The 25654-nt window shown below is 42.2% G+C and overlaps 1 long non-coding RNA gene across 1 annotated transcript; it reads left to right on the top strand.

Moving 5' to 3' along the window:
• The first annotated feature begins 1073 nt into the window (after nucleotides 1–1073).
• On the top strand, nucleotides 1074–24487 carry LOC137135817 (uncharacterized). Its single transcript, XR_010915503.1, has 3 exons — nucleotides 1074–1357; nucleotides 16661–16708; nucleotides 24433–24487. It is a non-coding gene; the product is annotated as an uncharacterized lncRNA (long non-coding RNA).
• Nucleotides 24488–25654: the final 1167 nt, after the last annotated feature.

Genomic DNA, 25654 nt, shown 5'->3' on the forward strand with positions numbered 1-25654 from the left:
GTACCTTTTGTTTTTCACACCTCTTTCTTCCCCTTGTTTCAGGCCATTGTTCATCATTTGTGAGGCTGGTTGTATTTTTTAGTTCATTTGCATCTTCTAACAAGAACCATGAACAGTAATTAACTCATGGGCCTGTTCACTCATGGTAAATCATCTGCACTTTTCTACCTATTGTTACTCAAAGCGCTTTACTCTGCTTCTTATTCACCCATTCACACTCACACACACCGATGGGGGAGCTGCTATGCAGCTAGACAACACTCACCGAGAGGAACTAAGTTGGGGTTCAGTTGGTGGACAACCGCTCTACCTCCTGTGCCACAGTCGCCCCGCATCCACAAAATGTTCTATAATATATAGATTTTGATATTTAGTGGTTAAACATTGACACGTTGAGTCTTTGGAGCTTTTCTCAGTTTTGTATTTTTGCTTCAACCACGCACCACAGGGTCAGCGGCTCGATCTCCAGTCCCGGCAACATGTGAAAGTGTCTCTGGGCAGGATAATGAACCCCCAACAGCCCACTCCCCTCCCCAGCTGTGCAGTGCTGGTCCAAGTCCGGTAGAAATTGGGGAGGGTTGCGTCAGGAAGGGCATCCTGCGTAAAAGCTGTGCCAAATCAACATGCGGACAATGATCCGCTGTGTTGACCCTGAACTCGGGGGATAAGAAGAAAGAACAAAAAAAAAAAGTTATCTACTGATTAAAAGTTTGGGGGGAAATTTGCTTTTGTTACATGTTAATTATACTTTGTTGATGTTGGAGCATTTTGCAAGCAACATTTGCCATTTTTGGCAGTGAGCTTAAGAGAGAAAATACGGGACACAAGTGCGTTTTTTGGAGTAGAAATTCCATTCAATCAAACTAAAGTGATTCCAGGTGTGTTGTACTTCCTGTGTACGCTCTGAATGGGGGAAACCCCGTCGATGAAAACTGCCTGACGGGGCACCCGCCCCCCTTCAGCGGGGCTCTACGTGCGCTCTCCTCACCGCTGCTGCTGCCACACACACACACACACACACACACACACACACACACACACACACACACACACACACACACACACACACACACACACTGGAGACGGGGGTAAAGGCTCTAAAGCTGCACATCCAGCGGCTTTTTGCTCCCGTCCTTTATCCGAAAATCTCTGCTGGAGGAGGAGACAGGTGCTGATGCCCGCAGGGTCTTTGGACGCGACGAAGAAGTTGACGAGGCAGACGTGCAGCGGACTCTCCTGTTGATTCATCCTTCCACTCAGGAATATTTCGGGATCCCACCTCACGCCTATGGCAAAGTTCCTGGCAGAATTACTGGGATGCACGCTTCCAGACAAGGGCGCTGCTTCTCTGTTCGAGGTAAGCGTGAGCTCCCATCTCCAGCATTTTGCTGCATGGATTCAGGATGTGGTACCCACATCATTTAGGGAGTGAATAAAACCCATTCACTTTTTTATTCCCTCGCTGTGGTAACAGGAGGCTTTGCGCAGAGTAATGCGCATTATTTGCGTCTTTACGCCCAAAGAAAACCACAGCAGTGTTGCTACAATCTCTCTGTTGTTCACATAATGAGTTTGTAATCATCTTTTCTACTTTTAATGGGCAACACCTGTAAAATCTGCAGAGGCTTTAGCCGAACAGACTTTCAGGCTAATTGTTTTTCGTGCCGCTGGGGTTTCTCGCAAGAAATGGCTCAGATTCAAATGCTGCTGGTATTTGGGTCAGTGTGCCACACACACTAACACAGTGGTGTTTCCAGCACTTTCGAGGACATCCCAGACTCCTCGATGTCCCGAAGAGTTGCTGTGACCTTCCTTAATGTTACTTTAACATTAAACCTGAATCATTACCCTGAAATTTTAGCTTTGACATCACTGTACAAGGACTAAAGGACGCTGACATCAATCCATGTTCCCACAGCATGAGCCTCTCTGATTCCTGCGTAATCCCAATCCCATACCCTAACCTAAAACCCATTCCTAGTCCTTTAAACGGACTTTAAACCAGTGAGGACCAGCCAAAGGACAGATCACAGTGATGGCTGTGTATTTAAACCTGTGAGAACACACGCTGCACCTGTTCTGTTCCTGAGGACTGTTCACCAACTGTCAGCTCTGTGTGGATTGAGGGTTAAACCTGCTGAGAAGAAACTGGGTTTTACAGGAAGTTTTAGTCCCCGTTAGTGTCTCTCTGTAGGACTGTTCCTGTGCTCTGACTGTATGGAACCAGTGCTGAAAAGGCTGCACAATCACATGGTTGGAAAAGGGCTTAATTTCATATCATAGCAACTTTTGGGTTTTTGCTGCTTGGTCAGTTTTGACTAAAAGGTTAATTGTAAGCATTTGTATTTTTGAAGTTTTTATCTGCTGTATTTTGTGATTTTTCTGTGTTTTTGTTCACGTTGTTTCTTCTTTGAATTTGTTGTTACTGATGGGGAAATTTACGTGGACAATGACGATGACGGGACAGACAAATAGCAGATTGGGTATGTTCTGTAATGATGTCACACTTATGCCTGATTACAATGATTAAAAATGTTCCATTATGAAATGTAATACATAAAAATGTGTAGCTGTTTGCGCTTAAAGATATGTATTGTATTTTTAGATTTATTCTCAAAACACACACACACACACAGGAGCAGACGTAATCCACAACCATCAAAGCATCATTAATCCATCATGCATAATCTCAATCTGCCTAACACACACTATGTGTGAGTTTGGTATTAACATCATCTCAGAAATATGTGAGCGAGCGCCGTCCTCGTAACTTCTGGGAAAATGGGAAAATGATGACCTGCTCTGTTCGGCTTTACAGGGGGCAAAGGTCAGATTCACAGACTGTTATATAAAACTGTTATATAAGGATAAAAATGTTCAGTGCAGGTTTTTGTTTATGACAGTTGTGCTTTGCAAACTCTGTCTGTTCTGCTTTTGACCAGGATTCACTCGTTGTGTCTGTGAGGCGTTTAGCCACCGTCCATCTCATTGAAGTAGTTTAAAAAATTTGAAATAATTTGGTTTTAATCTGAGTCATCTGACGTTTGAGCTGAGCTCTTGTGAAGTGTGAACTGGCACAACACCAGGTAATTGTAGAGTGGTGGGTTTTTTTTTTTTTTTCTTGTTCGATTGGCTTAAACTAAGAACTAAAATTCAGGATTTCTACCTGCTTTCAATGTGTTAGTAGTTGTCAACACGCCAATAAATCTGGCTCGAGCGCATCGGTCTCCATCCTCTGACGCAACCCCCACAGCTGTTTTTTTGAAGTGGAGCCCCCACGTAGGGTGACAGGCCTGTGTTGAAATTAAAGGTTGTTGAAATGTTGTGGGGCGATGATTTACGTTGCTGCGTCACAAGTAGGAATTAAGGCCATGTCATCTAAAGTGGGTGAGTATTTTAAGCAGCATTTAAGCCCCTTTTGATGGACTGCTAGATTTGAGGATACACACAGTTTGGTTACTCTAAACGTGTAGATTGCACCACATTCTGTTAAGTTGAATGGAACCAGCTCTTGCTTTAATTCAATTCAATTCATTTCAACTTTATTTATATAGCGCCAATTCACAACAAAGTCATCTCAGGACACTTTGCAGAAAAGTACAGAGGGCGTCTGCTTCCGGAATCTGAACTGGGAGCTTTAATGAGAGACTGGCCTAGTTTTTGTTCAGCGAATAAAGTTCTGCAGTGCAGACTTTGTCATATTTATTTGTGTAAACAAAAGATGATTGAATAAAACATTTAAATTGAGTTATTTTTTAGGAATGTAATTGTTGTATTAAGTGAAGAATACAAAAGAGCTTAATGGGGAAATAATCTATAGATTAATTGACCAAAGAAATACTCGTTAAGTGCATGTTCACTGATTCATCCTGACACACGTCACATGACTCTCATGCAACAAAACGAACCATTTTCTGTTTCAAGCCAATGTTTAATGAGTTGTTAATTATCTACCTAATCCTGAGGCACTTTCTTCCATTTCCCTTTGTCTCCTTCACAAGAGAAGAAAGGAGCTTTTAAAGGAAAACAAACACGAGTTGCAAAATTGATTTACATTTCATTCCACTTAATCAATTTGAAACAAAACCGGGTTATTACAACACTAAACAGCATCTCAGTCCTAATAAAATCTCTTTCTGTCTACACGCTTTCCTCTCCTCTGGATTTCGTTCTCTTCGTGCTCTTTGTTCCTTGCACTTTGCCACATTTCTTCTTTCTGGCTCTTAGCTCCCAATGCGCCGTTCACTCACGCACACCTGATCCTGCTGCCAGGTCTTCTCTCTTTTGTTCTTTGCAGCTTTTAAGCGAGGCTTTATTCACTGCAGGGAGCTTGGTTTTTCAAGCAGCGTGCTGTTTTTCAAAGGGCAAAGAAAAAGAACTTTCACTCCACTGTGCTGTCGGGTCTGCACGAAGAAGAGGAAAGTCGGAGAAAATGGACAGAACTTGAGGAGAACGGCACACAGCACTTTGTATCTGTTAAGCCTCAACAGATTGTACATTTCTGTCATCACCATCACTAAACTTAGTGACACATGTCATCATGAGTGTGTCCGCGGCCACAGAGGTGTGTGTTTTACTATAATGTGTTCAGAGGACAACAGAGCCTCATGTTTCCTGCTGTCAAATTCTAGTGCTTCATGTGTCGAGATTCATTTATGTGGATTTTGTTTTTTATTTTTTGGGCAATAAAAGTGTTTTTGTAATTGGTGCGACAAGCGAAAGCTACAAAAGCATGTTTCTGAATATGAATCAAGTGATTATGCATCGTGTGCGTGATGCGTGGTCATTACTGAGCGTTCACATTGCCTTCGAGATACAACAGCAATGCTTGAAAGTTTGTTCTCTGTCTGCACGAATACTGTAAAACCTAAATAAATGGCAGAAGTTTTTGAATATGCCAACTGCCTTTTGCAGCTCGGCTTCAACTGTGCAATGCGGGTTTGATCAACACGTGTGTTTTAGGGTTCTAGTCTTAAGCACTATCAGTGATGATGATGATGATGATGCTGGTCCAGAGGCAGCACAGCAGTACATTTCACAGATGGGATCAGGAAACTGCAGTTCTACTTTAGCCTACTTCATCCTCTTGGCCTTGAATAAACTGCGGATGAGCTGTGAGATTTTATTCTGGAGACTCTTTGCTTCCACCTTGCAACTTTGCCATGTAAAGCATCATGAACACTGATATTAGCCACTACAGACCCTTTAGAAATAGACCCAGACCCTTTTCCAGCCTGGTGAGCATCAACAACTCTTCTTTTCTAGGTCTCCAGAAATCTTTTACTTGAGCTGTAACACTCAACATCGATAGCGAGGACCCACATCTGTTCTGTAAACTAGGCAGGTTTTCACCTGATTTTCAACCCAGTGACTCTAAGGTTCCCTTGAAATTAATTGAGTCCTTTTTGTTTACATGCTTTTTCATCACTTGTATTTAAATAAGGTATTTTAACTGGGTTTCCTTTATCACATTTATGCAGAAAGATTTTCAACATTGAATTCGGGCACTAATGTTGAAAATTGGATGATTGAAATCACAGAAATTAAATTAGTTTCCTATGCTTCACTTTTTATTACGTGATGCTTATTCAGAGCTGAGTTCACCATCAGAAGACCTTCGATCCTGAATTGCAAAGAACACTGTGCCTGTAGCAGAAAACACAAGGTTAAATTAATCTGTCAATTAAAACAATATATATAGAGAACACACAGATCAGCTGAGGCTTTAGTAAACAATACAATGCTGTTAGTTCCAAACCCATTAGCACATTTCTGTGTGAGAAACCACTAATGTCTCAAATAAGCAAAACTTTATAATTCAAGGCTGGATGTGACGCACATTCCAGTAAAAAGGATACTTTAGTAGTAGTAGTACTACGTAGTATACATGTGGTGTTTTGTTTATTTTTGGGGGGGGTAATTAGTTAAACCATGTAACTAATTACATGGTTTATATTTTATTTAAACTATTAAAAGTAGAAGGACTTGAATGTTTTGTTTGGGTTTTTCTTTGGAGCAGTGCTGCTTCATGTTTGGGGGAAACTGCATAATTAATAGTAATAGACCTAAATCATGGTTAAAGATCTGAAGCTTTTTTTCCAAGCTACTCGTGTCAAGTGACAAGAACAGGTGGGCGAAGCCAAAGAGTGAAATTACAGTGTTGCTGCCATCAATTTCCAAATGAACCAATATTTTCCGTGAAATGTCTCACATCTGATATGTTCTGTGTTCTATTGTGAATAAAATATGATAAATGTTCTGCACTTATTCAGCACTTTTCTACCTATTGGTACCCAAAGCGCTTTACTCGATTTCTTCTTCACCCATTCACACTCACACACACACTCACACACCGATGGGGGAGCTGCTATGCAGCTGGCCAACATTTGCTGGGAGCCTCTAAGTTGGTGTTCAGTGTCTTGCTCAAGGACACTTCGACATGTGGGGATGGTACCAAAAACTGCGGGATGGGTGGACGACCACTCTACCTTCCTGCGCCACATTCTGGTTGATAAGATTTGCAAAGCATTGCATTCTTCTCTTTTTTTTTTTTGGTTTATAGCCTCAGATTGTCATCGGAAATGTGAACGCTGTAATGGTCCAATATCATCGTAAAATAAGCACACAACTCTGAATTAGAAAAAAGAAGTCGAAAGTCGTGTTTTACTGCCGTGTTACTGAGGGGGGAAGTTAATCCATCACACTGGCAGCTCCATATGTATAAAGACTCATGCTGTGTGTGTGTGAACATGATGAAGAGCAGTGAATGTGTCATGAGGCAGAAATGATGTGTCAGTTTGTAGGTTGATGCGACTTTCCTGAATGATTGACAACGACAAAAACATGGTGCGTTTTACAGATCGCTGCACACATCCACAGCACCAGTTAACAGTAAATCGATGGTGACGATGTTTAGAAAGGTTGTTTAAATCCGCTCTGCCGTCATTTATTTCGGATGGGCCAGCTGTAATCATGTGCCTCTCATGTTCATTCATATCAACAACCCAGTGCAGTTGATCTTTGACCTTTCTCTGCCCTTGAAACCTCCTCTGCCATTTGCTGAGGACGGAGGGGGGATTACAGTTTTCAGCGCTGTAAAAATGCTTTTCATGTTCATGCAATACAGTGTAAAGTACATGTTACTCTATGGTACGTGTGATCTGAGCACTGGATGATTAGAGCGAATTAACATAAGAAGCCCTGTTACTTGTGCACAGCAGAGGAAGTGAGAGGGGGAGATACCTTTGTAGTATTGTGCATATATAGTATGGTTGATGCACATTCTTTGTTTTTATCTTTGGGTGGGGGGCTAACAAACTATGACTGAAGGCAAGGTTGCAGATTAGTTGGCCCAGTACAGTTTTTAGTTGGAAATGATAATTCTGAGTGCTCCAATTCGCTGTTGTGTTTTCCATCATGGCCGCTCCATTGTGCTTTAGGAGTCCTGCTACCTGCTGCGTAGCTACAGCGGGTGTTTTCATTCGAACAGAACTTGGAAGGCACCGTGTAGGATGAAGGTGAACTGGGGTAAGTCAAAGTGAACTCGCATCTTCCAGCTTCTGAGTGACACCTGATCCCGGTGATCAGCAACTACGTTAGTGGGGGAAAATGAGCATTGCTGAGAGTTTTGTGATCGTGGAACTGTAATTGCAGACGTCCAGCTGCAGGTAGTAGAAAGCACACACAGCACAAAACCCAGGTGGACGGCTCACCAGTGACCAGCAGACACTACTCATGACCTCAAATAAGGGTTTTAACCTGAAAACGGGCTGTGATCTCAGTAATGCAGCAGGCCTCTGCCTGACAGAGAAACTCTGCTGATGAAGCCTGTTATCACAGCCTTATCTCTCTTCATGACAAACAGCTGTGCTTACTCCAAATGTGCCAAACACAAGAGCGAGCAGCTTCCCCATTACACGCAGCTATTTGAGAACAAGTACCGACCACCCTGACTGACTGATGAAGCCCATCTGGAGTCCTCTAAAGGCTGCACATCCAGCTCCAAGAGAATCAGAGGAATCAAAGCGAAGTGTCTCTCAATGGCTAATTTGACTTCTGGAAGTCAGTTGAATTCTTGAGGCAGTTTTGAAAATCGCTGCTCCATTAAGGGCACATTAAAGCCTCGTTACTGCTTTCACCGAGAGAAATGACCCAGTGGCTAATTACAGGATATTAAAGGTTCCATTAAGAGGATATTTAAAGCTTAAAGTGATAGTTATCCAGTTCTTGTCATTATTGACAGGACTGTGTGCACATCCATGCGGATTTAAACATTAAACATTATTTTTAACTTGCAGGTACAGGAGACTACGGTGGCCCAGAGAGCTCACAGCACTGTAAATTGAAAAAGCACAAGCAAATTTAAAAATGTATTTAACTTGGTTCTAGTTTGTGCAGTACATGTACATAAATGTCCTTCTGACTTCCCCATATTAATGAGTATTATTGAATATTAATGATGACGTCGCTTGGAGGAACCTTCAGTTTAGATTATGTGATCTTGTTGCTCACACTATGGAGTTTGTGATCAGCTCCTCCAGATGACATCATCTGAAGTCCTAATGATAAAAAAACCCTCCTGGGTGAGGTCATCTGGAGGAGACACAACTGGGACACACTAGTTTGTGACGCACATATTTACCAGAGCGGACTCTCCCTCAGTGAGGTTGGAAATGTGCTGCTAACACAAGTTTAATTACTTTTTAAAATTTCACTTTTACTATGTTGCTGTTGATGACTGTTAAACTAGTGTTAGCATTTAGCTAATTATTATCCTGCTACCGTAATTAACTTGCTGAAATATACTGTATATGGTTGACAGCTGCTTTTTTTGTAGCTCCTGGAGACTTAACTGTTGTCATCTGGGCTCTTTACAGTGCAGTTCTTTAATTGGTCGTCTTGTGGCTTTTGCAGCTCATTTCTTAATTCTGTACTTGTGTTGGCAAATTAATGAAGTTTTATTTTTATTTATTCCCAGTTTGCAGGGCTGTGAGCTCTGTGGCTTAATGATGTTGGTATCAGCCAGAGACTGATCCCAGATCCTTTCTCCCAGTGGCCATTAAGCTGTTCCACTCGTCCCCCCTCTGTAAAAAGGAGGGGGACAAATGAATGGTCCAAATGGACAAATATTTTTATTTAATTGATGTTTTCTCCTCTAAGGGGACCTGGTGGTTCAGGGCTAAAGCTGTCTGAGGTAGAAAAGGGCTCAAACGTGGGTAAATGTTAAGATACAGTTGAGAGGAAGGTGGTGTGAAGTTTCTGGGGCTCATATTTAAAGAAGATTTCATTAAGCTACAGGAAATCCAGTTTCTTTGGGTGTTTTCCTTTTGTGTAATGGATCTTGGATTTAACCATGTACAGGAATTACAGTTAACTCACAAGGGGGCAGTGTGTGACACATAACCAAGTGGAAACAGCAAAAAGCCACAATCCTGCTCACAGCAGAGACGTTCATGCTTCTTTCAGGCAGGTTAGACTGAAAACACTACCTACTGAGGTGGAAGGGAAAAAATACATTATCTGAAATAAGTAGTGAAAGGCTAAAAACATAATTATATACTAATTATTTTTTTTACTAACTCTAATAATAATTATAGATAATTTTTATTATATAACAATTATATTAATTAAAATCTCCTAAACGACTGATTACAACATTAAGAATAAGAAATTAAGGGTGATTATTAAACTATATTCCACTAATTTTAGATTTTTCTAATAAACCTGCCCTGAGCATTTTTATTTGTTGTATTATTTACCAAATATTCTGTTACATCAAATATCAAAAGGAAATTCTTATTAATTCATTATCATTAATCAGAATTTTTTTTCCCTGTTTTTTTTATCATCGTTTTCTCGAACTCGCTCTGTGGTTCAGGGCTGTTGAGTTCAATAGAAACGAACGACTTTCTGAGCAAAAAAGCTTTGTTCCCCAGTTACCAACTGCTGGAACGTGTACAAATACAAACCTTCTAATCGTATGAGCATGAACCTGACAGAGGAGACTGTCAGGAGGAAGTGAAGGAGATGCTGGGGAGGCAGTGAGGGGTTTCCCGCGGCGGTTTGGGGCGTCAGCAGCTGTCTGTCACTGCCTTGCTCAATAACCACTGTGCAGGACACTGAGTAGCTCCACTCACTGTGTGTATGTGGACAACGTTGTAAGTTAAAGTTGGGGTTTGCATGGGCCTGTTATCCGCTAAACCGACTGTCGAGCCATTGGAGAGCATCTGTTATTGCCATGTGTCCTCCATCGTTGGCAGTAGACAGGCTCCTGATTCATTTTCGTCCCATCTGAACATTCAGTTAGGTATTAATTTCACATGGAATGAGCTTAAAGTCGACGCGTGACTCCAGAAACACCTGCTAAGTATATGAAGGCGACGCGAGGTGACGCTCTCACCTCTGCTTCTTTGGATGTGGGCTCGCTGTGTCTCTGCTCTAAGGTTTCAAAGCTTGTGTGAATGCATTACACCCACGTAGTGTGTCTCTCTAAATGCAGCTGACGGTAACAAAAAAAATCGCAGCTTCACTTTTTTCTGGTGCATTTTTAAAGTGTCAACGCCACAATGCTGAAAATCAGACCACTGTTAAAAAACCAAAGATGCAAAAGGGAACATTTTGATGTAACAAAGATCTTTGTCCGGCCTTCAGGCAAAAAGTTTGGCATATTTGGAAGCGGCCACTTTATTAGGTACACCTGTGCAATCGAACGTTTTATCCAGCCCATTCAAAATTCTGCCCAAAGAATCTCAACAGCACTGTGACTCCACCACACACTGTGACCACAGTAAGAAGCACAGAGTAGAACTTACAGCTTACAGAGAGTTTCAACTTACAAACTGAACTGAGAAGTTATTATACTGTGAAACTAGAATTAATGGCAGATAAAGTGCCAGTGAGTGTAGTTATGTTGCACTTGTAGAGATGGCATTAACAAGAGAGCACAATGCAGCTTTAGTTATGAGTGTGAGTCTTTTACCCATCATCATTCTGGTTTACAGTACTCGAGACACCCAGAGGCTACTTGCTGTACAAAAACATGTAAAGTACATGTTAAAATGTCCCTGTGGCTGCATTTACACTGCAGTACATTAAACACGTTCTCAGTTTTTATTGTTGCCTTTCATAAAATCCTTGACTATGGTGAAGTTTGCGCTGTAAGTTTCGTGTCTCGAGTTCAAGTTTGAAGGGAAAAATCAGCAAGGGGCCGTGGTGGAATGGAAAAAGCCAGACGGACGAGTGCAATATGCTAAAAATACTATGCAAACACGGTAAGAATATCTCCCCGCGTTTCAGTAGATGCACTGTAAACATTAGGCAACTTGATGGAGTGCGGCAGGTTTCGTGTTGGAGGAAACCCTGCTAGATTTCCTCTCCAGTGCAGCATGCATTTCAACTCTGTGCAAATATACTTCGGGCTGTTTGATTCCAGCAGAGTCAGTCACAGGAATAGCAATGAGATGTTCTGGATGCGCTCTGCATTCAGGAAGAGGATACCCCCTGCCTTTCCCTTGTGCACAAGTGTCTCACACACACAGACTCATTGTCAGTCTCGCTCATACACATACAGTCATTTGCAGGAATTTCTGCACATATAATGTACATTTCTCCATAAACAGAAAGCAGAGGGGGGGTTTCATGTCAATATGTGCATGTTGTTAGCAGCTCGGGCATCGATGCAGACGATCTGACCGTGTGCACACTCTGAATGTTTTGCAGAGGGAGATTCAAGGACGAGAAGAGTGCTGAATTATTTTTATGACCAAGTTTAAAAAAAAAAAAAGGCACCATCTTATGAGAGGCTGAAGTGTAACACTGCAACCTTCTCTAAACGTCTTTTATGTCAGTGGTTTGTGTTGAAGATGCTGCTGTTTTCAGTGGGAGTGATGAGGGACAAGATTAGGAAAAAGTATATTGAAAAGGACAAAACAGGTAAGACGCTTAGGAGACAAAGTGAGAGGAGCGAGACTTAAGTGGGTTGTAGCACGTGCAGTGGGAATGGATCCTCTGCTGTGGGGACCCCTGAAGGCAGCGGCCGCAAGAAGAAGCTTACAATATTATCTACAATATACCAAAGTCCATAGACATGACTCTGCGATTGGAAAAGTCTGTAATGTCTAATATCTGTATCGTTACTGGATGTCTGTCCTTCCATCCATCCACCCATAATCTTTGGCTTATCCAAAGTCATGTCGCAGTGGCAGCAGGTTTACTAAGGTTTACCAGATGCCCATCTCCAGCACGGTTCAGAGTTCATGTTCCGGGTTTATCGCAGGGTCTACTGGTCTACTACCAGCTGGACGTACCTGGAAGGCCCCCAATGGGAGGCATCCTCCAACGGGAGGCATCCAGGTGTGCAACAAGAAAGGGAGTCCCCACAAACAAAATGTTTTAATTTGCCATTTCTGTTTATTTTACCTTAACAAAACCAGTAAATATGTGTCTATGAGGAATCAGCGGTGCAGGGTTTGCATGCATGAGTGTAAGCCTGTAAGTGAGAGTGTGGCAGAAAATGCAATTAACAGAACTAAGGATGTCATGACAAAGGGACAGGGAGAGAGAGCTCCCATCTCTCCGGTGCAGCCATCTCCACTGGTGACCCACCCAAGCTCCTGTTAGAAAAAGCCCGTTAAAATGATCAGTTTTCTTGTTTTACTGCCCAGATAATCACTGGTTATGAGCAGTTGCTTACTGTGCAGTTGTTCCACATTTCATAGCGAATTTTCACCCGTAAATGATATTGAAATATTCACTGGTAAGGAATGGTGCTTTCGTGTTCCAGCCCCAGGTTCCCATGATGCATTGAGGTTTGCTTGGTGTGTTTTTTGGCTGTTTGTGGGTGTGAAAGGAAACCAAACGGCCGGGAAAAGTGACAAAGTTCACAAACTTTGTACAGGTTTCAAAATGACGTTAGTTCACACTGAGCAGTTTTTCTGACTCCATCACATGGATTGAAGCACTAAAGCACTGATGTCAACACCGTTAAAAGGTCACTGAGCTGCCATTGACCTGTGAGGAGGGTGACCCCTACCAGATGGGCTCTGTGCCAGCAGGCAAGGCAGACCCAGGCCAGTAGGGGGCCCAGAGGGCTGACAAAAGTTGAGCTATGTACAGCACTGACTGACTTAGCTTAAGTAAGTTAGCAGAGCAGCTTTGCTGGAGTCACCACAAGTCAACTTGTTAGCTTAGCGAGCAGGCGGCTAATAACCAATGTCCGACTAACTGCCAAGCTATGGAGCTAAGTTATGAAATTTAGATGCAAACAAATTTGGACAAGTGTACTACAAATATAGCTGTAAGTTATTGCGCTAAGTGCAGTGCAGTGTGTATTTTATTGTAATTTCCATATCTTAAGCGTAGCAGTTTTATGAAGAATCACTTTTTGCCTAGGGCCCCAACAGACCCCTTCCCCGAATAGGACCGCTGTGACCCCAGTCCTCCTTACTAAAAGACCACTAACACACTGAGGTTCTGTGTGACCTTTACACACACTCTCACTCACATTTCAGCAGGCAGAAGTGTGTGCGACCGACTAAACTTTTGAAAAAATAAAACGTCTCCTCTTCATACTCGCAGGGAAAAAAAGGATTTGTTACCATAGATTATATCTAAATTAGTTTCAGCTCTGTCAGTATTTCTGTGCCAGTTGCCTCCCGCTGACAGTGTTTACTTGCACTTGAGATACGCGGTTACTGGAAATCCACGTATTACGTGCAGCAGCAGAGTGACCTGATTCCTCCTCCACCTTATTATAGAAGCCTGGCTCACAGATTTTTAACCGAATAGTTGCTTTCTGACTTTTCTTTTTTGTGTCTATTTAAGAAAAATGAAACAAAACAAAAAAAAACTTCCTTCCTGCTCTTACGTCTCATGAAATGGAAACACTTTTCTGATCTCGACTTAGATTCTTGCTGCCTTGAACCTCACTGTAAGTCGCTCTGGATAAAAGCGTCTGACAAATGACTAAATGGAGATGTGTGTATTTATGTGATGGCACAGGAGGAGAGAAAGGGACACACACACACACACACACACACACACACAGCTGATCCACAACACACACTGTCTGACGTGTGAATTTTCAGTCGGGCTTTGTTTTTAAAATGAGGAATCATCGCCTCCTTTTCTTCATTCTTTCACTCAGCTGCTTGTTTCTGCCTGCAGCCTTTTGTTACGCACATTGCACAGTTGGAGAAACCCGATTAGAAACCTGGGTATTCGTATGCACGGCAGGGAAATTAGCATTCTCCAGCAGAAATCTGCCTGGGGAAGCCAGGTTTCCCTAATCCTCTACCGCGATTTCAAAAACCTGCTTTTCTGTTTACACGAAACTGAAGAAATCAGCTTTCTCGGTTACTAAGTGCATGTAAATGTGCTCTTTGTTTCATAAACACAGCGTTTCCCCGATGATGCCAAGACTCCGTGAACTGAACTGTGTATAACGTGAGTTATAGTAAGGTTAAGTAACGGGTTATTTTCCCTGAGGTGACATGACACTGAAGGATTATTTCCATATTAAATTGTGAATAGAACAATGTCAATGGTTGGTTATGAACACTGTAACAGTGGCTCCAAAATGGCAGCCAATGTCCCACAATGTTTTCTTCGCAAATTGTGAAAAAACACTGAATTATGTCGTGCAAACATTCCAGATTGGTTGGGTTTAGGCACTAAACAGTCCTGGGTTAGGTTTAGCTGACAAATCTGTCCTCACGGTCACAAAAACACTAAACTTCCTTTTGCCCAAAGAATGATTTGATTTGATTTTTTTTTAAATGTCTAAGATTCAGTATGATTATGAAATCTGACGAGTTGTGTTTGATGTGACCTTTGATGTGGGTTTGTCAGCCTAACAAGCCCAGGACATTACATTCAGTTTGAATTCTGTTCAAAGATCAGAGAAACTCTGAATAAAACAGTACAACAGCTCCCAGGAGCTTTTTTTTTCCTTTTTAATTACATTTTATTTCTAGTAGAGTTGCAGAAACCAGTTTGTTGTTGAAAACTGCAGGAATGTTTGTCATTAAAGAAACAATAGAAAACTCAGCAACTATTAATTTTTAAAAAAATCATAAACAAATTAGATACATTTTTTCCCATCAACACAAACAAAAAACCAGGACGGGATGGAAGGTGAGTGTTTTGCGTTGTCTTTATATTAAATAATCTAAGATTTGAGTATAAGTCTGTTTTTTCCATCTGTGTGTGTTTTTAAGAAAAGCAGGAACCACAACATCCAACTCTTTGCTGCAGCCGTGTGTGTGTGTGTGTGTGTGTGTGTGTGTGTGTGTCAGCTCATTAGCATTATGCCCAGTTGTTTCTTTGTAATTAAACCTACTTTGTGATCTTCACGTTCAGATGTTTAAATGAGGATTTGTTGCTGCGTTGCCTCCTCTGTGGAAATCTCTTAACCTGTCCATCTACTACGCAGCTATTTAATGCCTCTAAATGCCTGCAGGTTAAAGCAGCTTTTTTTTGGGGGGGGGGGGCTGTGCAGCATTTAAGTGATACTAGAGAATGAGGTCAACCAGGAGTGAATCCTGCTCAATCATCTGTTAACAGTTACATCTGAAAAAAGAGATTCTAAACTCAAGGTTTACTTACTTACCCAAAGCTCTTAGCTGCCTGCCACAGTCTTCATCAGCACGTTTGTTCTTCAGTCTAAAAGACTCTTTAAAATTAATGGCCTCACAGCTTCTCACAGCTTGCATGTTCTTCCTATGCTTGTGTGGGTTTCCTCCGAGTAAGACCTGCATGTTTGGTTAATTAGTGACTCTAAATGGCCTGTAGACCTGCCCGGGGTGGACCCTGCCTCTCGCCCAATGACACCTGGGATGGGCTCCATCCCTCCGCAACCCTGAACAGGACACGTGCTTACAGATAATTGATTTATATATCTATGTGGGGGCCCGGTGGCTCAATGGGTAGAGCATCGGATTGGGATGCAGAAGGCCGCATCAGGCTGTATGCTCCTTACAATGCATGGAGGGTCCCACCCCAAATCCAGCATCCCGAGACTATACGCTAAGCGGAAGGAAGGAGGCCGAGGATTAGTGAGCGTCAGAGCCGCTATCTAGGATGAAACCACCAAGATCCATGAATACATCAGGAAGATGGCCCCATGTGGTGACGTGCTTAGTGAAGACCTCAGGCAGCAGAAACCAGAGGAGCAAGAGAAAGAAGAATCCACATGAAACCATATATAAAATGAATGAGGTCGTCATAATGTGAGGTCTGATCTGTGCATGTAGAGAGAAAGCGATTTGGTGGAAAAAAATACAAACAATAAAACGTTTTTACAGAAATAAGACCGTGTGTAGTTTTTTATTAGTGTTAGTATCTTTAATGACACCAGTACATACTCTTGTACAATTGTACAAATTGCCCAATTTTAAAATCCTCATCTTCATACTTCACATCGACGACCAACAGAGACTAGAAAAAAAAACATTTTTAGAAGCATGTTAATGGTTTGGTTTCAGATGTTGGTGTTTCACTTTTAGTCCAACGTAACAAACATGCAAAGTGTCTCATTGTTGAACTGCATCTGTAATATTTGTCTAAATATAAATTTTGAGTGAAGTGCAATGATAAAAGTATTTGATGACACCCTGATGCTGATATTCATCATCAGGCATCTTTCTCTTTTTGTCTCTTGCAGTGTCGGAGCCAACCCCCCCTCGGCCTGAGGTCTTCCTCCAGACAGCAGGTAGCTAAATACCCAAAGCCTTAAATGGCAGCTTGTCCCCATCCTCTGATAAAACCAAGTGGAGTGTTTCCTGAAACAGTGCCTCTCTGGCAGCGGTTCACCCGACAGATAAGATTTGCTTAAATGACGGCACAAGAAGGCTTGATAACATTTTGGATAAAATTGTGCTTTTTTTCAGCTTCGTGGACCTTCTGTTGTGTTGCAACACTAATAAATGTCCCCAATGTAAATACTACCAGTAGTCCGGATTAGTACTAGAACTTCACATGGACGTTTTCAGTTGAAGACCTATTGTTAGTGTTTTATCTCTGTGTGTCCTCCGTGCTGAGAGGCCAGAACCTTCGCACACTGTCGACTGTCCAACAGATGAGGCGTATCAGTGCAGATAAAACGCACCACGCTGATAACATAACTACAGACGCACAGTCTGCGCCATGAGTCAGGATTTACATGCAGCTCAGCTCCGCGTTGGGTGGAGCTGCACTGGAAGTTCCACGGACTCAACGTAACACAATAGTGAGGGGAGAGACACTGATGATCAAAGAGTGGATTTTAGCTTGTCGGGCTCGGGCAGCGACATTCCCTCATTTGTAAGTGGCATGTGACGTTGTGCCACTCGTCCTCCGCTGGTTTATGATACTCGCTGACAGCAGTATCATAACATTTTAAAGCAGCCATACCACAGTTAGCCTAGTCATTATAACCAAGGCTTAAACACTCTTAAAATCTTTATTGGTGATCACTGAGCACATTTAACCCATTCCCCTCCATGGGGGGAGCAGTGGGCCACTACAGGGGCCGCCCAAGGACAGGTAGGCCGAGACTCCAGCAACCTCTAACTACTACCGTGCCGCTACGTGTAGAGTAATTGGTCATAGTTATGCTTCAGTAGTAAATTAGCACTATCATGCAGCCGCAGGAGCAAGAGTGGAGGGAGGACAATGCGATGGACGGACTTTGATACCAGGGATCCTTAAGGATCATTATTAGAGGTGACAGCATTTGTTGACTGTGGGTTCAGACCTGGTGTTGGTCCTGGTGTTTGGATGTTTAAAGCAGCTGTGTGAGGTCCAGCCACACTGTCAATCAGAACCTGTTGTCTGTAGAAGACATCAGTACATTAATGGACGGTAGGCACAGCCCAACATCTTTGTAGATAGTCTCTCACAATCAAACACACACACACACACACACAATCTTTGTCCACCTTTTTTTCTTTGTACAGTTTCATGCAGTTTGACAGAGTTCAGAAAAAGCCAACAAGATCTTTCTTATACCTACAGATTGTAAATACTGCAGCCTCCCAATTGGCCTAATTACTCAGGTATTTGTTTCTTCTGCCTATTTTCAGCTGATCGTAGGCTGTCTGAGAATGCAGCCAAACAAACCTTTCATGTAATACTTCCTACTAATTCTCTTTGTTAGCCTAGTGAGTTTCAAACCAACCTGAATGAGTCTGGACTCTGCTGGGTTGTGATTAACTGGGTGGCTTCAGGTCAATGGCATTAAGGGTTTGGAGGTGTTCATTTGCAGTTACTTCATCCAGGATCAAAGCAGAGGGAAGTCAACCAGCGTTTACCATCAGAGAAGCATGAGGTCAGCGCTGTGGGGGGGCCACTTCTGGAACCCTGGGGGTGTTGGCTAAAAACAACACATAGAAAAGGGGAAGAAAGACAAAACCCCCATTTTTGGAATGAAATTCCTTCATTACCATCAACGTACACACAGTAGTTGATTTCAACTGACTAACAAAAACCATCCTGCTGCTGCCGTTTTTGTAGGAGCAAACATCTGGATTCGTACAGTAGCTGCTTTTTTTTTATCCAATTTTATGAAGAGGCGAGTGCAGGCAGGTTGGAACTGTTGGAGAAAAGTGTCAGGTGTGTTGTGTGATAAAAGAGAATCAGCAAGAATGAAAGGAAAGATGTTCAAGACGGTGGTGAGACCAGAGATGTTGTTCGGCTTAGAGACAGTGGCACTGAAGAAAAGACAGGAGGCAGAGCTTAAGATGTTGAGGTTCTCTTTGGGAGTGACGAGGATGGACAGGATCAGGAATGAGGACATCAGAGGGACAGATCATGTTAGATGTGTTGGAGATAAAGTCAGAGAGGCCAGATTGAGGTGGTTTGGACATGTTCAGAGGAGAAACTGTGAATATATCAGTAGAAGGATGCTGAGGTTGGAGCTGCCAGGCAGGAGGTCTAGAGGAAGAGCAAAGAGGAGATTTATGGATGTAGTGAGAGAAGAAGATGCAGAGGACAGAGTTAAATGGAGGCACATGATTCGCTGTGGCGACACCTGAAGGGGAACAGGCCAAAGGAAAAGAAGACAAGGATCGTTCTGCAGAGCCCTAATTCTATTTCAGCCTACAGGATGCACGTCACCGCATTAAACCCCACAAGATTATTTTCCAATTTAAACATTGTGTAGTCAGCTTTGTTTTTCATTTTACAGCACCAGCTAAACACTTTCAGGCGTGATTCCGTTTCCCTCAAAGAGCTGAAAGTACTTCAGACTGAGCCACATTTAGAGCCTTTCACGGGGGATCGGGGACAGTTTTGTTAATTAATGTGTGATTTAAACATGAGCTGATGGAGCCATAGTGGGAACATTGCATCCAGTTCTGCCTTTATTATGCAGCTTGATCTTGGTTTTTTTGTTCTCAGTGACACAGACACTCATTATGAATGAACATAGCTTCAAGTGAACAGATTTATGTTTCACTTTTTTTTTTTTTTTTTGGATGATCATTATCTTTTTTTAGAGTAGCAGCAAAATGTAATTACTGCAGACATGAAATCAGCATTTGCATAACTTGTTACATTATAATACATAACAATATAAAAACATGTCAGTTTGGTAATTAATGATGGATTTGTCCTGCATTTCACCTGTAAGTACATACAGTACTTACAGTCATTCTAAGCCTTTACAATAAGCAGAGAACAGGGTGTAGTAGACTATAAATACACACTTACTCAGTTGCAGTGGGGCCTGATTTGCTCATGACCGACCTCGTGGTGAGTGACGGACAGTCACATGCTCCAGACGTCTTTTTTGAACTAGGGCAGGGGCAGCTGTCTAGAAATTACATAAACTTTGTCCGAGTTTTGTAACAAGCAGACGTGGCCTTTGGAGGCTCTTGGCCAACATAATGTACAAACAGGATGGGAGTTATGTGATGTCACATGTCACACACTGCAAAAAATGTCGGGGTCAGGTAAAGTTGAAGAGCAAGACTGTTTCTGCTGCAGCTTAAATACAGATGTTCAGATGGGGGTTTCTTGCAGTGTGTGTGTGTGTGTGTGTGTGCTCCTGACCTCGTTTGTCCACTTCTTTTGGAGATGAGTACTGTTACATAAGATGCAGTGGAATGTTTTCCAGATACCTGCGTTTTCATGTAAAGCAAAGCTGACGAGGCAGCTGCTAAAAACGGGGATCATCTGAACATGTGGCTGCTTTGTGATAGTTTGGATCTGAGTGGACAAAACTGACGTCACTGTTGACGATTATATTTCATACAACAGCAAGTCAGTTATGCAAAAACGGAACAAAGTTCAAGAAAGGAAACTGAAAATAAACGTGATTAAAACAATGCAAGAAAGTTGTTCTGTAAGTGTTGAAATCAAAGGGGATGTGGTCAGGAGACCTACTAAAGACATCTAGTAAAATCCTAGTGACATAGCATTTTGTTTGGCTCGATAAAGCACATTCTACAGGACATGTGTTTTAAAGTACAAGCCCCATTTCCAGATGCTTTAAAACCCTTTAAAATGTAAGAGAATGCACTGATTTACTAAAAACTTTGAGACCTTTTTAATTATGATTATTTCTAGTTTGATTTCTGCAACACGTTTCGTTTCTGGGAACTCAGGAGACCAATTGATTTCATTTTGAAACCCATTGTTCTACCTCATTCCTGCTTAATATATAACCTCATATGACCTCATCAGAATTGTGCGCTGATAACAAATCAAACTACGATTTCCACAAAGAATTTCAAATCCTAAATGTCTCACCATGAGATAGTTTTCCACTTTTCAAAATTCCAGTTTAACAGAATGAACTAAAAATAAAAATTTTTATCCATCAGTCATGTATATTTCAATATAATAATTCAAAGTACGCACTGCAGGGCATTATTCCTCCCCCACAAAACTAGGCCACTCTTAACTGTTAATCTGTGTTTTACAGACTAATATGAAGTCTCTCCACAATATAATTAGAGCAAGAGCTTGTTCCATTCAAGTTAAGGGAATGTGGTGCGTCTTCATTTCCTCAGTAAACTGTTCAGTTTACTTTAGTTTAAATACTCTGACATTACTGATCCTTGTCCTCCTCTGTCTGCCGCTGATGGGGACTCTGCTGACAGCTACGGGATCCTGTCTTTGTGTACCGTTAATTTCTAGCCGAATGGACGAGACTTCATCGGTGAGAAAGGGCCATGACCTCATAGAAATTCGCCTTTCCAGGTTCACCCTCCAGTTCAGCGCCAGGTCTCTGTCATCAAGATAATGGCCTCCTGTCCCCAGATGTCATAGCTCATAGTTGGCAGCTTTGTGGTTGTGATGTCACAGGTCAAAGGTCACAGGTAGTTCTGATTCCCTAAAGCAATTTTCTTGTGATGGCAGAGGAAAGTGGGAAAGTGTTGAATGAGTAGCACTGTGGACCCCTGTTCACGTCAGTGCTGTTCAGTTGGTTTGTGCTTCCCTGTGTCCATCGGCCTTTGTCCTCCTCCATTTCCAATTCATTTCCATCCTTCAGTCTCTCACAGCTGAGCCACTGGACAGTCGGCATCAGTCGTATTAAACTTTAAGTGCTAGGGTCAACGTTTCCATTTGCTCCACAAAAAAAATGGACTAGTTGATCTTCTGTTAACGTAATGAGAGTATTATGAAAGTATCAGGAATGATAAGTGACAAATGCGTTGATTCTGAAAATCTTTTAAAAACGTTTCCCGACAATTCATTTTTTAACCTTTTGAAACAAACCACGATCTTTCTCTCTAACCTTAACCTATTTGCTTTTCTTAGCCTAAACCAAGCACTCGCTCTCTATTACTTAATCAGCTATTTCATTTAAAAAGGATGTTGCATCAGATTATGTTTACTTGAAATAGTCCATTGCATCTGCAGTTTAGTTGATGTGTGTATGGATCTGCCACAGAAAAAGTCCCGGTGTAGTTCCCACCTAACACAATGTGTTTGGTTTTATCTTTCATACAATTCACTGACGCTAAGAAAAGTCAATAGTACCAGTCGTGTCCATTGCAGGTGTTTCTTCTTCTGGCTGGGATGCAGCTGCAGATTCAAAATCATTCCAGGTGGAGCATCTGCGTCATTGGACAAAGTCGTGCAGAACGTCCAAAAAACAAAATCTTTGCATTAGCAACCGGCCGTGGAGAAGACGGAGACGTTGTAGCTGACACAGAAACTCTTTCCTCTGAAACTGTGTTAATGGCTTTGACCCTTCACATTGAGGCTGCGTTTGGACGTCCAGCCAGTAGCTGACAAAACAAGTCTGTGACTTCCCTGTAACAGCCCTCTCTACTTTCCCCCTCATTATTCCTAAAAAGCCCACTGAGCTGATGACCTTTACCACGACCTCTTCTTTCCTTTCAATTAGACTCTGCATTGCCCGATAAAGGATTCATAGAACCCAAGTCTTAGCTTGTATTAATAACTTTTACCGATAAGTGACCTGAGGGAACAGCTAGTTTCCTGATGCAGCAGAGGGTCAGAAAGGTCTGAAATTATGCTGGTCAATGCAGAGACATAGTGGACGATCCCAAAGCAGGAGGCCATCTGATCGGTGGCTCTTCTGGTGCTATTATCCAATCAGCTTGTAAATTATATCAGTCGTTCTGGGACACGCTCGCTGTTTTCTTGTGATGCATTTAGGATAATATGTAAAATATGAGTTGAGCTCTTGATCCTCTGGCTGGATAATGCAAACGGCCTGGAACCTCTAGGATTTGTATGGTTAAATCCCTCCTCCCACTAATATGCTTCAAGAGGATTTCTGTACATTATTATGGCATCATGTCCCGGAACCATAGAATTTCCTTCTCTGTCTCGACATCTTGTTTTTCACTCTGTAACGCGAGGTAGTGATGATGCTAGAAGAACCGAACGGGACGTCCAGCATGGCAGCATCGAAGTGATTTCCTCGTCGTGTGTCGCGGAGAAACAGGTTCACTAACAGGGCTGAGTTATGCAACAGCATGCAGCTGTGGGCTGTTTCTCATAAATCCTTGCCCGCGCTCAACTCCAACAGATTACAGTTGAGTGAAAGCCCACCCTGACTGCAGCACTTGGACGTGGGTGCTTCTGGGTCATTTTTTACTCTGCAGATTTAGGATTTTGTGATTTATTTGTTTTTCGTTTTGTTTGTTTGTTTGTTTGTTTGTTTGTTTCACTTCTGGCAGAAGTTTTTTTCGAGACTCATTTGTAAAAGTCAAGAGTTGGGATGCTAATCGCAGGAGAGCTGAATCATCTGTCTGTAAAATTACTGGTGTTTGCTCTCCGTAATTCTTCAGTGCAAACAGAATGGAAATGTTTGTTTGTTTGTCTCGTCTCCGAACGCTGCGACAAACACTGTTAATTATATGCTTGGTTAGGAGAACTCGTCTGTTTTTCTTATAATCCACTTATTCCTCTGTGTGTGGAGGAACACACACACACACACACCCAGAGACCTGGCTGGCGTACATCTTGGTTCGTCTGGTCATCATCTCCCCGGCACAGGGAAGCACTTTATTCTGCTCTGTTGGCTCTTTCTGCATTTAAAGCTTTAACTTTGATTAGCCGGGACGCGCTGCCCACGTTCAGCCCCACATTAAACGCATATGAACGCCGTTAGTCTCTGCAGAGGCACCTGTCCCGCTGTAATAAATTTGGATTTTTTATTAGCGTCATTATTTCCTTCTCCCATGCCAACAGTTTGTTCTACAATGCATACAACGCTTTAGATGTTTCACCTCGGGCTTGACGGAGAAAGAATTGTTCTGTTCCCTATATCTCTAAAAATCTCATCCAAATTACTGGTGTGCCACTAAGCAAGGCATTCAGCACCCAGTTCCATCTGACCTCGGTTGGAAAGTGTAATGCTGCGCCCACGTCATGGCATTTAAACCGTTATTACAAGCAGGCAAGTGTGAAGAACCGTACATGCCACCTTCTTACATCGGAGTCAGAGATGTTGGGAATGTTTGACCGTTACAATCCGTCGTACTTGGCAGAATGAAGTGTCCACATAACTGCTTCAAATGGACCTAATAAGACCTAATAAAATTCAAAGTTAATTCACATTTTCCTGCAATTCAGGTTCAGGTTTTTTTTTTTGGCCCCCAAAGTAGAAAATAACCATGATTCACAGTCGTGGCAGGTGGTTCCAGTAGTTCACCCAGATTTGCTGTATCTTTATTCTTGACCACAGAGCTTCATTACTTCTGTGGCCTGATGGGGATTTTCCCAGGACGTTACCAGAAACCTCAGAAAGTCCCCTCAGAGGCCCATTTGTTGTCTAACAAAAATTCTGTCCAGGTTTGGTCACATTTATTGGATATTGAGGCTGTGGAAGCAACATCAGTAACATTATGATTTTCCAATCTCAGTGACCCCAATATTCTGTATCTACATAATTGAAATATCACTTCTGATCATCATCTCTTACCCTATTCTGCATTAGGTTAACGCAGCTTTCCTTCCCTTTCCTTTCTTCAGCCGACTATTTTCAGGACTTTGACCAATGAGAGAGCCGCATTTGACAACAGACTGGTGAGTGTCTTTTATTTTCTGAGATGCAGCCATTGTTGAAATATGTTGTGAATGAGACAGTCTCGTATCAGCTTCGTGTGATCCTCCCCCTGCATGTCAGATGGGAAATATCTTGTCTCTTTGTTGATGACGCCATGCCATACCATGTTTTGATGGGACCACAAAGACCTCCTTGGTCTCTCTGTGGTTGTATAATGGAAGTGACAGTGGCAGATGCCTCAGAAAACCAATTAACCAGCAACAAAAGAAATTATTAGGCTGCCCGCTTGTTTGCCTGCCTAGATCTGTGAAAGGATGAAAGTCTGTGGTGAGCCTGGGCCAACTGGCACATGACTTATTTAATTACTTAGCCCAGCGGCACCGAATGAAGACGGCAGATTTATGGTTTCGGCCATTTTCAATTTATCAGAAAACAATAAAAGCGCCCCTTCATGCCCGGTCTCCAAAGCACCCTTGGGCACTGTAACCATTCAGCAGAATCTCTCTGCTCCGTCTATAGGCCTCTGCTTTTTTAGTGTGGCCTAAGTAATGGGCTGCAGCAGGTGGGTGGGCAGTCCACTGTTGATTCACAGGTATTGGAGAGCATTGACTGTTTAAACCCTTTTGAGGCTGTGAAGAGCAAAACCTGGTCCAAACCCAAACTGCATCGGGGATGTTTTGTGCGGTTTTGTTTTGTGGAATTTGTCCAAGTTTTTCAGCTGCTCAGAGGAATAAAGTCTCAGAGCTGCTGAAAAGTCTAAGGTTCAGACGGTTAATGCGCTGAAAGACGTCAAAGCAAAAACGTCTGATGGTGCAAGTTCAACACAGACGTTGTGTGTCTTCCTGTCCATTTACAACACCTGTAACACCATAATGCAAAAAAATGTACCACGACCACAATGTACTTCAATTCAAGAAATCGTATTAATTTTGAAGTCATTTGTAGTATTTTTATTACGTTATTTTGATTTAATTTACTCATTGATCCAATTTATTAAGCATTTCTTTTAAGGATTAATGTTCATGAGTTTTATTCATATTTCATACTGCGCTTGGACTAAAGTTATTGATCAACACTGTGCAACCACATGATTTTCCTAGTGTCATATTGGTGCCGTATCAGGAATCAGGGTATCGCATCGAAAGGAAAGCTGTTGGTATCGCCCCAGTCTGCAAGCCAGATTTTCAC

The sequence above is a fragment of the Channa argus genome, chromosome 11, assembly GCF_033026475.1.
Source record: "Channa argus isolate prfri chromosome 11, Channa argus male v1.0, whole genome shotgun sequence".
NCBI classification, from domain to species: Eukaryota; Metazoa; Chordata; class Actinopteri; order Anabantiformes; family Channidae; genus Channa; species Channa argus.